General features: G+C 36.7%; 1 long non-coding RNA gene across 1 annotated transcript in view; it reads left to right on the top strand.

The window, feature by feature from the left end:
- The window catches only part of LOC125265644, a 77,006-nt gene extending 64,037 nt beyond the window's left edge, over window positions 1-12,969 (top strand). Inside the window, exon 3 of the long non-coding RNA XR_007184311.1 lies at window positions 12,240-12,969. This is a non-coding gene — a long non-coding RNA (uncharacterized LOC125265644). The remainder of the gene's footprint in view (window positions 1-12,239) is intronic.
- The last annotated feature ends 485 nt before the right edge of the window (window positions 12,970-13,454 follow it).

Raw genomic sequence — 13,454 nt, 5'->3', positions numbered from 1 at the left:
TTTTTTAGCAGTGACGGAAAAAATCTGTAGCCCGTCCATCATTTTGACAGATTATGTAGTTTGTATGTAAGCTTGTTGTAATTCCCACCCCTGTCCAGTAGGTGGTGAGTGCGCTCCAGTGTGGCAGCAGAGTGCGAGTTCAATCTCCAGAATAAAATAGAAACGATGCGCTTGATTACACACAGACGAGCACCCTAGTTTAAGTAAATTATATAATAATAACGTTACTTATGCTTACTTACATAATTAAGTTTTGTTATTTTTCTTGCTGACTATAAGTTTATGGTCAACGAATGGCTTTTCTGAGGTATAATGTTACATTTTTTTTTTTATTTTCGTTCATGTTTATTTCTGCTGCAAGTCCAACATCTATGAATATGTTCAAATAATCAAGACCCCCAACCTAATTGGGAGACTATGTATAGGAATGTTTTGAGTTGAGTGAGTGGGATTTGAGAGTATGGCAAAGGTTCAACTAACCCTTTAATGGCTGAATGTCGATGATTGATGAAAATGAAAGCAGTGGCTTTGGGAAAACTGTTGACCTGAAATATTCATCCATGTCTGATAGGGGATCATGTCTCTCTGTGGACTTCTAGCAATCTTGGTTGAACTTGGCATCTCCTCTTGTCTTCTTCTCCTGTAGTCTGTCAGTCTGAAAGATTGCTGTCTTGCTTCTATGTTGTTTAATGTTTGTGTTCAAGCATACAGTCATCTGAAAACGATAGAAGCAAACGAAGAGATTACCAGCGGGGTGTATGACATCCAGCCAACAGGAAACACAGTCCAGATGAGAAGTCTGTACTGGCTTAGGTTTTTTTTTTTTTTTTTTTTTTTTGGACCAGAACAAACTGTGTGGCCAAAGTAGTAGTATAACTCAGAAATAAAAATTGGAAAAATATTTTGTTACAGGTTACAACAATATAAGACCACAGACGGGCTCTGTGTGGACGTGATGAGAGTGTGTGTAGATGCTGGTCTTAATGATGTTTTGTCATTTTCTTCAGGTTTATTGAGTTTTGTTGTTGTTATAATGCATTTTATATAGCATATAGTTGTGGCCCTGGATGCTGATCGGTCAATACAGTATTCCTGCCAACAGGAAACCATGACCTGTTTACCAAAGCTACTGTGTATATAATTGAGCTCACCCATATAATCCAACTAACCTTAGTTTCCATGTCAGAGAGAAGATCTTATAGCAGAAAGATGACATTTAATCAATTTGTTTCATAAAAAAATTATGTCCTTTATACAGTATTTAATCATTACCATGTAATAACCATTTTATAATAGACAAAAGGTATCTAAAATGCCCTTTAGCAGTGACTGTATTCACAACATAGCACAAACTGTACCTTTCTGCTGAGCGGGAACTCTTAGTTTCTAGGTATTGTTGGTGACCTCATGTGGTGACAGCACCTCTCCGGTTCTTTCACCTGAGGTTGGTAACAGAGAGGTGGGCAGGGGTGACAGAGGGGATCTGGCTCACTCTTCCTTTCCGGCTGTCTGTCATTGACAGGGGTCTTATCAGAGAGACCGCGCTCAGATATCTTGCTCTCACTATCACCTGCTGAGGGTCACACTGTGTTCAAACCTCACAGGGGCTGAGAGAGCCTCTGACCGACCCATGACCCTCTGACCTTACTGTCATTCCACTTATTCTAGTCACCTTGCTTTTCCAACGCTGTTGGATCAACATAAAAAGCCTGTGTACTGCTCGAATGAACACTCTGGTCATTACATAACCTGACTCTTTGAATTGAAATCACACTTAATCAGTAGAATATTTTAGGAACTCTCGGTGTCTTGACTATCTGTATCAGTTGTGCGCACTACTTTGTTTCTAACAATGCATACACTTAATAATGATAGTAAAACTTCTAAGTAGTAACTTTGAGTTCTAAATTCTAGTTGATTTGGATCAAACTGATGTTATCACGTTCAGCCACAGGCTCTGACTGAGACTCTTTATTGGTTGTTGATCAGAGTGAGTTTAATGAAGTCGCCCGTAGGTCTGTGGTTTTGTTTCCAGTGCCTGTGTGTGATTAGCACACTTCCAGCAGCATGTCGAGTTTAACCGGCCTGCAGGAGAGATGATGATTTAGAACATCCACCACCACCAAAGATCAGATCAGGACTGGGTCATTGAGACACACACACACACACACACACACACACACTGAAGAACTACAGTTGAGTACCGAGGAAAAAAAAAAAAAGCCACGTCATGCCAGATGATTTGGTCATGTACTTTTATTAAAAGGTCATGAAACCCTAAACTAAATTTCCTGAGATTTTAACATGGAATTTTAACAATTCCCATTCCGATTCTGCTTATCGATTCCTGATTTTGATTCCAATCAGGTAAAAAATAGGGCTGCACAATATATCGCAATTTTATTGCACGTGATTTGGCAAAGGCTGCTATTATTTTATGCGCAGCTTGTCAGAGCTGTATTGACACAATTTTCACGATTCGATTCGATTACTATTCACATGCTTTCGATTCGATTCCGAATTTGATTCGATATCAGTTATTTTGGATGTACTATTTCAGTGCGCAGCTTGTCAGAGCTGTACGGTATTGACACAATTTTCACGATTCGATTCGATTACTATTCACATGCGTTCGATTCGATTATGAATTTAATTTGATATCGATTATTTTGGATGTAGTATTTCAGTTACAGTACATGGCAAATTTTCTAGAGGAAAAAACCTCTCAACTAATACTGTAAACTACACATGTAAGTCAGTTGGTACTACTATAATAATAATGAAGTTTAAATAAACTTATTTATATACAAACACAACATTACAACATTACACTCTGTTTTTATTATAAATAATTTAAATTGTGTCTGTCATAACTGATTTATTCAAACCATGCATTAAATATTGAAAAACATTAAAAATTATAATCAATATGTAACAGTGCATAGCTATATTTATCAGAATGTTGCTTTCTATAGTACACTTTTCTAGCTGACTAACGAGTTTATGGTCATTGAATATGTTTTTCTGAGGTAAATGTGACGTTACGTGAAATTGTTTACAAGCTGTTTTATTGACGTCTTTCCGAGGTTGAAACACTGATTGAGCTATTACACGAGTCATGATAGTTGTACTGTATATTTTAACATACCTTCAGTCATGTTTATTTCACGCTGTAACTGGTATTAAAGCGGAGAGGATGTTCACATGTGCTCCGTGCTGCCGCTTCTCTTTAACTGAGGCGCTACAGAGATCTGTTACGTCACTTTAAACAGTGCCAAAATGGTATTTATTTTTTGAATCTCATAATAAGATGGACGTCATTTGAAATCTGAGACTTTGCTTCATATCAAAAGTAACAAAGCACATTATTAAGCAGATTATTGCGATTTATTGGATGGGAAGTGCGCTACATGTTCTGCTCATTCATCAACTGAAAACAGACTAGACGATTCTTGGGATTTAAGAATCCATATCGGTTCGTAAAAATGAGAATTTATTAAAATCGAGAAATCAATATTTTTTACCCAGCCCTAGTGATCAGTAGTAAATGCTTCTCCATCTGAAAGCCAGAGGGCACTCTTGCGCAGAAACTCCAAATACGCCCTGCCGCAGAAGTAGATAACATGCGTCATTCCAGGAAATCCCATACTATCGCTGTAGCTGAATAAACAGAAGATTGAAACGTTTTGATTGATTAAACATGACTAATAAACACAAGACTGCTTTATTCTATGTAAGAAGCCACATTATCTCACAGAAGGATGCTCAACTGTCGTTATGAAGTGAGTTTGAACATGTTGAACGTGAGTTGAACATGTGAGTAAAAACATGTTATTAAATGTTGTCTTTTGTTGGACAAGATGTTAATAAATGCTTCTCATGTCTTTAAAGAAGTTTGACGTGTGTTGCTTTTTCAAATGTGCATTATAAGTGATTCAAACTCACAATGCTTTCAGAGCCATAGTTTCGGAGCCATAGTTCATAAAAAAAATAATCGCAGCTTTGCGATTTCATAATCGCACTAAGCCAAATCGTTTAAGCGTGATTTCAATGTTTTTTTGTTTTTTTTCTAATCGTCCAATTAATCGTGCAGCCTTAGAAAAAAAAAAAAAAAAAAAAAAACGATATTCACATTTATTCAAAGTCTTGTTACAAAACATTTCATTGTAGCTGAATACCATAAACAAACTTTTGACTATATGGTTTAAAAATACCACAGCAAAAACAACTAGCCTGACTAATGTAAATTTCAAGCATTATTAAAAACAAGTAAACACTCAGTGATTTTAAAAAAAGAACAAATAAACTAATTAGCAATCGCACAAATAAATACAATTGAACAAAGATGTGATTGAAATAAAAATGAAATTTTGTAAAATAACACTGGACTTTATGAATAAGATGCTGTAATGGGTCAAATGGGTCATGGGTTTTTGCTTTGTAAGAGTTTTTCATTGCATATTCTCTCAAAACCATGTGTTTATTGTGTTGCGTGTAATGGTAATTTGCAGCATGCATTTGTGGGAAGCTTTGATGCTTTTAACTCAATGAGAGCAAAATAAAACGGTCTGAATCGAAGCTGTTGCTTTGTTGACGGTCTCCCCTCTTCCCCCTCCACTCCTCAACTTAACCACACCCACTTTTGTAGCCTTATTGAAAACTGTGGTGAGAACTGACTGCTGCTGAAACATGGGGTTTCATGACCCTTTTAAGTCTGACGAAATGCAAACCATTCATTTTCTAAACTAGTGCTCTGGGACAAAACCCCATCTGATAATGCAGGAAATCACATCCTGTTTACTCACAAAATCTGAATGATCAGTTGCTTATGGCTGATTTTCAGAATTAAAACTGCTATTAGATTATTTCACTAGTTGTTTGTGCATATGTAAGTGCTGCAAAAGCCGCCGCTAATCAGGTGTTCTGAGTGGCTGCTAGGCCATATTCTTTCTTTTTCTTTTTTTTTAAAGTTATATTTATGGGCTTTTTGTGCCTTTATTTGGAAAGGACAGTAGAGAGCGGAATCGAACGGGAATCGAACTCGGGTCACCATATGTCGGCGCACTAACCACTAGGCTATTGGCGCCAACAGGCCTGTATATATTCATACATATTTTTAAATATATTTCTAAATATACAAAAAATATATAGCTAATATAGATGTTAAAAGTATTTATGTTGATATACGTTTGATTAGTTAGTTTCTTCCTATTTATTTTTATTTCTTGTATACTTTCAATGTAAATATATACATATTTATATTATCCAAATTAACATTTTGCATTCATCCAAAATGTATTTCTTGTCTCTTGAAGTACATATTCTAATATACTTTTGCGTTTGAATTTTAAACAAAATTTATTTTAAATTTGAGAAAAAAAAAAAACGTTCTTAAAGGGATAGTTCACCCAAAAATTTAACTTCTGTTATCATTTATTCACTCTCAAGTTGTTCCAAACCTGTATAAGTTTCTTTGTTTTGCTGAACACAAAAGAGGATATTTTGAAAAATGTTGGTAACAGTCCTCATTGACTTCCATAGTATTTTTTTTTTCCATACTATGGAAGTCAATGGGGACCAGTTACTGTTTGGTTACCGACAAAATATCTTCTTTAGTGTTCAGCAGAAGAAAGAAATGTATTTGTAAAAACTTGAGGGTGAGTAAATGATGACAGAAGTTTCATTTTTGGGTGAACTATCAAATAAAGCTGTGCTGTGTACAATATATTGCCACGGTTATCAATAATTGCCTTAGCAAACTAACCACTAATAACATGTTTATGATCTGCTTAGGTGCTATGAGTGATTAGACTTACTGATCTACAGAAACAGGTATTGTAGTTTGTGAGGGTAAATGTGGTTTGTGAGAAGCAGGTGTGTGTGTGTGTGTGTGTGTGTGTGTGTGTGTGTGTGTGTGGAGCTCACATCTGATTTACACTGTGTACCTGACATGTACATGTGTTTGAGCATATGTTCATGTCATGTTTGCTTATTATTAAAATGAACAAACTGACCATGTGCCCAAGCACTGGTTTCACTGGAAAGACGGTCACAAACGCAGCAGTAAACTAGCAGTGGAAAGAAGCGGCTTGATTTTACTCTAGCATTCATTGCACTGCATCTTTTTGTTTATGCATCTCTTTATTTTGAACTATTAGACCATCAGAAATTATATTAAATCATACTCTTTGTGGAGCGGGCCCTTATCCATATGCCTCTTATTTTGTTGATGTTTAGCAATGGCAGGGAAGCTGTGGTTTTTGTGATTTTGTTACTTTTATTTATATATTTAGAAGTAATTTTTTAACTCATGTTATTTTCATTGTACAGCAGCTGAGTGAGAGTTGTAATTGACTGTTTGAGGGTGTGTGGGTCAGGTTTTGCTGTCTTGGACTGGAGTATTATAGGTTTGGAGTATAATCTACTAATTAAGACAATGTGGCAAACATCAAACTAAAGTTGCCATGTTGTGGGAGTTACAACCTCAAGAGTGAATTTCCTACATGATGGATCTGTGTGTGTGTGTGTGTGTGTGTGTGTGTATGTCTGTTTTAAAAAGAGTTATAGTGCCTTATGTTGGCCTCTTTTTCTTTTCTTTCTTTATTTATTTATTTATTTTTATTAAAATTGTAGATGTGTTAATGTGCACCAATTTTTAGTAGACCGTTTATAGAGGAGCTGTTTTCTTTTAAACCATGAACTATAATGTATGGAACACAGGAATGCATGTAAAAGAGAGGGAGACTCATGTCAAAACTAATCGCAGGTCACAGAAGGAAACTTCAAACAACCTATCAAGAGTCTTCAGGAACTATTTAATCGAAACATCTCAGAGCAATTTGCATATTTTACCAAAATATTGGCAGTGGAAATGTGTGACTGTTCAAGTTGTAACACTGTCAAGCTGTATGGTTACTTTTAAAGAAAATAACTGTAACCATGCGGCATATAATACTCATACTACAGATGTGTGGGAAATGGTGAACATGAGCTGTTGTGCAATGGCAAAGATACTACCTTGAGTCAGTTAAACGGGAACCGTACGTGTCCAGACTAGTATTTTAATATAGTGTATGCGGTAGAATTAAATGTGCCACCAAATGAAGAACTGAGCGTTCAGAATTGTGTGTCGGGTCAAATCAGGTAAATCTGATGTACAAAGAAAAGAAAAAGAAGAAATTATTTTCATGACTATTTAAATTGTGCTTAATTTTCGTGAAAATTAAGTCTAACCATTCCAAACAACCTAATGGCCCTAGAAGCAGACTTCCTTTTCTTGTAAGCGATTTTCATTTCTTCAGGTGAAACCTGACCCGGACATGTTTTCAGTCAGTAAGGTTAAGTTCTACATGTACATTTAACTTAGAGGTTTCCGTGTTGGCATTACTCTCATTGATTTACGTAACATGAGCTGTCAATGTGAGTGTGCAGTGAAGACACAGAGATATCAGATGGAAATGCCTGTGATTGCCCACCTCTGACAGCAGTGTGTGTGTGTGTGTGTGGCCTGATGTAGAGTTTGATTACGAGATGCTGATCAAGAGAAGGACAGAGACCTAAAACAACTGAAAATGATCACATTATTTGTGCAAAGCGTCTAATTAATCTGTGTTGGGAGTAACGCATTACAAGTAACTTGAGGTGCTAGGGCTGGGTATTGACACAATTTTCACGATTCGATTCGATTACGATTTCGGTTTGATTCGATATCGATTATTCTGGATCTATAGTATATCAGATACAGTACATGGAAAAAAATCTCTCAACTAATGCTGTAAACTACACATGGGAGTCAGTTGGTACTACTATAATAATATTGAAGGTTAAAATAACTTATTTATATACAAACGCTTAAAATTATGTTTTTATTATAAATAAAATTTAGAATTACATAATCATATTTCTACTCCAATTCGTTTTTTTGAAACATAAACATTTAAATCGTGGCTGTCATAACTGATTTATTCAAACATGCATTAAATATTGAAGAACATTAAAAATTATAATGACTGTGTAATGGTGCATAGCTATATTTATCAGAATGTTGTAGGGGTGTAACGATACGCTCAGGTCACGATACGGTACATATCTCGATACAGAGTTCACGATACGATACGTATCACGATATTTTGAACAAAATGAAACTGAAATTCAAACAAGATTTATTAAAAAAACATGAACAAATTTCAATAATTTTCCTTGTTGTACATACAAGATCACATTTCAATAAAATAAATAAATATACAATTTTAATAAAAACCTTCTGTATTCAAATTAACAGTTGAATAGGGCTGTCTGTCACTGAAAAAAAATGTTAAATTTAACATGAACTTAGAATTATGAATAGGGGCCGTTCACATATCGCGTCTAAAAACGTGTGGAAGGCGCGGCCGCACCGCTTCTCCTTCTTTCCAAAGCGCTTGCGCTCCTGTGGCGTCGGTCGTTGCTATGCAACCATGAACTGAGCTCTCCAAGAGGATCAGGATGTTTCTGCAAAGGATAAATGATTTCTAGCCCTTGCATTAATTTTACTACGAGATATATTGATGGAGATAAGATATAAAAACCACCATGAACAGCTATGATCAGCTATGATCAGCTGTTCGGCTGAGCTTTTGATGTTTTGTTACGGAAAGGCCGTAGCTGATCGGTTGATTCTTGTCACACGACCTGCGGTGCGCTTGCGGCATTCTGAGAAGTTGAGAATTGCATGCGCGTCGCGACCACGTTGATCCCATTATGAGCGCGCCTGCCGCCCGGCTACATTTGAAAATAATAACTGACTTGCACGCGGAAAAGACGCAATATGTGAACGGCCCCTAACTTAAAGCAAAGTATCGCACGCGTCTTTTGCTTTTCTGTGAGCACAGCTGTTGCTGTGCACTGCGGTGAAAGAAAGCCACGACTTTTCTCACGCGACCATGCAAGAGACTGACATGAGAAACGTTTAAACCTGCTTGCAAGATTCAATGTGTGCCCGAAACACTTACTGAACTAGAGAGCTGATTGAGACACACCATCTACGATAAATCGTTACACCCCTAATACTTATAGTAATTTAAAAATGTGGTAGCATTGGATCTGGACAGGAAAGATAACTCTGGGAGTTGGAAGGGGTGTGTCGCGATTCTGCTTCTCACATCGCGATACAGGTTCGTGGACCTGCGTATCGCGATTTCGGTTTCATATCGCATATCGTTACAGCCCTAGAATGTTGCTTTCTAGAGTTCATTTTTCTAGCTGAACATGGCTGAATATAGTTTTTCTGAGGTAGATGTGACTTTACGTGACATTGTTTACAAGCTGTCTTTCCGAGGATGAAACACTGATTGAGCTATTACACGAGACATGATACAGATTTCAGTAAGTTGTACTGTATCTTTTAACATACCTTCATATGTTCATTCATGTTTATTTCGCGCTGTAACTGGTATTAAAGCGCTTCATGCTTCCGCTTCTCTTTAACTGAGGCGCTACAACGATCTCTCATGCCACATTAAACAGTGCCAAAACGGTATTTATTTTCTGAATCTCATAATAAGATGGACATCATTTGAAATCTGAGACTTTGCTTCATATCAAAAGTAACAAAGCACAAAGATTATTGCGATTTATTGGATGGAAGGTGCTACATATTCTGCTCATTCATCAACTGAAAACAGACTAGACTAATTGATTCTTAAGATTTAAGAATCGATATTGTTTCGTAAAAATGAGAATCAATTAAAATCGAGAAATCAATATTTTTTTTTTTTTACCCAGCCCTATGAGTTACATAATCAGATTACTTTTTCAAGTAACTACTAAACTAACGCATTACTTTTTCAGTTTACAACATTAAATCTAAATAAGTGTGAACATGATGGGTATTGTAGTTCTAGACTAAATGTGAACATGCATTTACTCATCTCACTTGCACAAAAACATTCAATATTCCACATTTTGAACTTCCTTCTCCTGTATCCTATTCTTCTTTAATCCAGAATGGCAACACAGCTGAGAGGTTTGTTTGAGCTGCGCCCTCTACTGTACAGGCGTGAATTTGCATTTCCTTCAGCCTGAGGCTTATTCATTTCACTTTAGGTGTGAAAGGGCCTTACTATTGACCAAAAAACTTTTTTGTTGTTGTTATTAAAAAACAAGTAAGCAAGCCCAGCCCAGGTGAGAAAAAGTAACGCAGAAGTAATGTAACGCATTGCTTTTCATAAGTAACACAATTAGTTACTTTTTTAGGGAGTAACACAATATCGTAATGCATTACTTTTAAAAGTAACTTTCCCCAACACTGATAATGAGTGCGTTAGAGGCATTGCTGAGGGTCTCGCTGTGAGCTGTAGAGTGAAGTATGTGTACACGGGGCAGACTGCCAGCAGACAGACGGATGATGTGATGGAGTGATAAGCCCTGGCCCCAGGCAGACAGACGGGCAGGCAGGTTTGAGCTTCAGGCGTGAGGCCCAGACAGGTAGAGGTGGAACGTGACTCCTCGCACACAGCAGAACGCCACGAAAGCCGCTGACAGACCCGCCACCCGCACTCATCTCTCTGTCTCCGTGCAACCGAGAAACAACAGTGATGTCATGGTGTAGTTGCTTTTGTTTGGGAGTTGCCACCTCAGGTTGTTACCGTAAACAAATGTGAAGTCACCTCACCTCTCAGATGGTGACGACATCAGCATTGTGGAAGACCTTCACATCACATTCGGCATCGTGGCCATCGGGGGTCCGGCCCACAAGTGAAACACTAATGCTGATGAGACAGTGATGTTGTTTTGGGCAGTCGCCTTTTTTAAATTCAGCTTTCTAGATTTTTGCCATTTTGTAAATCTGTGCTGGAGATTCAGATTTTGAACAAAGTCGGACTGTTCAGTTCTAAAAACCTTTCCTTCAGATCCCAAGAAAGCAGCTGAGCTGGCAGATCCGTCTTCACGCTGACAGCAGCTCTGTCATTAAATCAGCATATGTCTTCTGTTCATCAACAGTCATGTGTCATCTGATGACATTCTGTATGAACTTGTAGTATATTTGCAGCTGTACAGTGTAAGAACAGTTCTAGACAGATTTCCCGTAATATAGGCCCTGGCTCGTGATGCCAGGGCCTGTGGGGGTGTCCTGTATGTCTGTGCGCCCCATAGGGCAGTTGTTTTCAAACATGGTCCTGGGGACCCACTGCTCTCTTATCTGACACACACAGTTCAGTTCATGGAGCTCCATCCTGATGAAATGATGATTTGATGTTAAGACTATCCAGTGTTATTTTTACATTTAATTACTTGATTTCATTTCTGTAGTGTTTCTTTCCTGAATACTAGCCTACTGTTAGACCCACCTGACAAACTTAAAGCAATGATTATTTCATTTGTCTCATTATTTCAATCTATTTATTTGTACTATTTGTTTATTTGTTCTTGTTTTATTACTGACCGTTTACCTTCTTTTAAATTTATTTATTTATTTATTTTTTTGGTAAATTTAGTTTAGTTTCAAGTAAAACATCCCTGTGCTTTGTGTAAGCTATTGCAACCAAAAATATATGAGATGATAATAATAAAAATATCTGAATGGCAGCATATGGCAGTTTTCCCTGTGGTATCGAAAATGGAATCGAATATCGATATTTTAATGTATAGAAATTCCAGCATCGTGACAACACTAAGGGAGACATACAACATACAGAGATGACAGAGAAATGAATCCCATTTTATTTCAAAGTCACACATGCATCTGAGCTCTACTTCTGATCAACTAATTATTATTTTTTTAATGTTCATCTTAGTCTTACATACAAATGTAATAACTAGCACTTTATCTGAAATTAAAATTTCTGACATCACCAAGCCCTCTTATTTTTAACCCCTTCAACCACCTTTCATATAGAGACGTTTGACCTTCCAGTTGATTTCATATGGATAAAATCAAGTCCTCTTGTACACCCTTTCAAGTTGTCATTATCTTCAGGCAATCCCATTAGCTCTGTTTTAACTAATCTAGTTTTGTTGTCTAGATGTATCTTGTTTGAATTGACTGTTTCTGTATGTGACCTGGTGAAAGCATAGCACTGACAACATAAAGGAAATGGTTTTTATTCGCAGCAAACACATACTGCATGATGAAAGTGTTTTTATTGTTTGAACTCAATATTACCTTTTGCTTTCTGTCCTCTCTGTTTTATTATTATGGAGATATTAAGACTCTACCTGTATTAGGTGAATCTGAACATGTTTTTTGTTTGTTTCTACAGGTAGTATCTGAAGAGAGTCATGGATGAGTGTGACGGGAACACAGGGGATTTGAGGATTGGTGAGAGATATTTGGAGATGGCCATTTCATAAGTGGATTTAGACATTTGCTACGGCTTTCCGTTGTGTGGGACATCACGGCATCTGCTGTTTCCTTTTACCATTCTTTGACTGCAGATACTGGATTACCTGGACTGTTTTCTACTTTATCATTCTTTCCCTTCTGATTGGTCAGTTCCAGTGATGCTAAAATGCACAATATAATAACAGCTATGATGCTAAAACTCCTGTTGACCATCCACACCCATAGAGACCCTATTAACTTTAGTTTATGTGCCAGGGCTAGATCTAGTTTTCATGAAAATTGTGGTAATATTTTAATATAGCACTGTCATTTTTTTTTTTTTTAAGATTTAAGGCACTTGAGGTTGTGTTATATTGCAAACATTGATGCTTGTGGCACTATTTAGCCAAGATGACTACGTGCACAATTTAACACAATTTATTGCTGTATTTTATTATTTATTTTTTTTTTTTTTTTATTCATGGTTGTATAACTTATTTGATTTATATATAACTAATTTAAAAATGATTTTTATTTATTTAGTTTTTATTTTTTGCCTGAGAACAAAAAATTAAGTGGATTGAAAAATTTGTCATGATGTTAAGAACTGTAAAAATGACATGCACGATAATTTAAAAGTTAATAAAAAGAAACCTTTCATAATTAAATTATTTTATTATACATTTGTAATAACTGCACTGTTGGAAATTCCCTCCAATTGCTGTCCTCGAGACCATCAATTCCTTTACATGCAAAAAACAGCTCAAAACCGAATGACAAAGTATAAACATTGACTAATTAGTTATGTTAGTCTTATCTGACATTGACTTACTACAGTACAATCATTATATGTGTGTGGCAGACATCCTGTTTACTCTCTATCACCATCTCACCGTCAGCTGCAGATTTATTGACTTTAACTAACCTTAAACGAGACGTGTCACATCTGCATGTGACTTACTAGCGAGCAGTGACAGCAGCGCTGGGCTCGTTCTGCTCATGTGCAGGAAATGCTCAGTACCAGTTAGGCCGGAATTGAGTTTATCTGAAGTTTCTTTTTACACAGATCGAAAATTCTTAGGAAGCAGTCAAAAACTGAATTTCAAGAGAACAACCTTACTGTGTCATGAATGAATGTGCTGTTTCCCATGTG

This window comes from Megalobrama amblycephala, linkage group LG1 (assembly GCF_018812025.1).
Source record: "Megalobrama amblycephala isolate DHTTF-2021 linkage group LG1, ASM1881202v1, whole genome shotgun sequence".
NCBI classification, from domain to species: Eukaryota; Metazoa; Chordata; class Actinopteri; order Cypriniformes; family Xenocyprididae; genus Megalobrama; species Megalobrama amblycephala.
The sequence above is the reverse complement of the archived record's forward strand: the minus strand, read 5'-3'. Positions and strand labels throughout refer to the sequence as shown.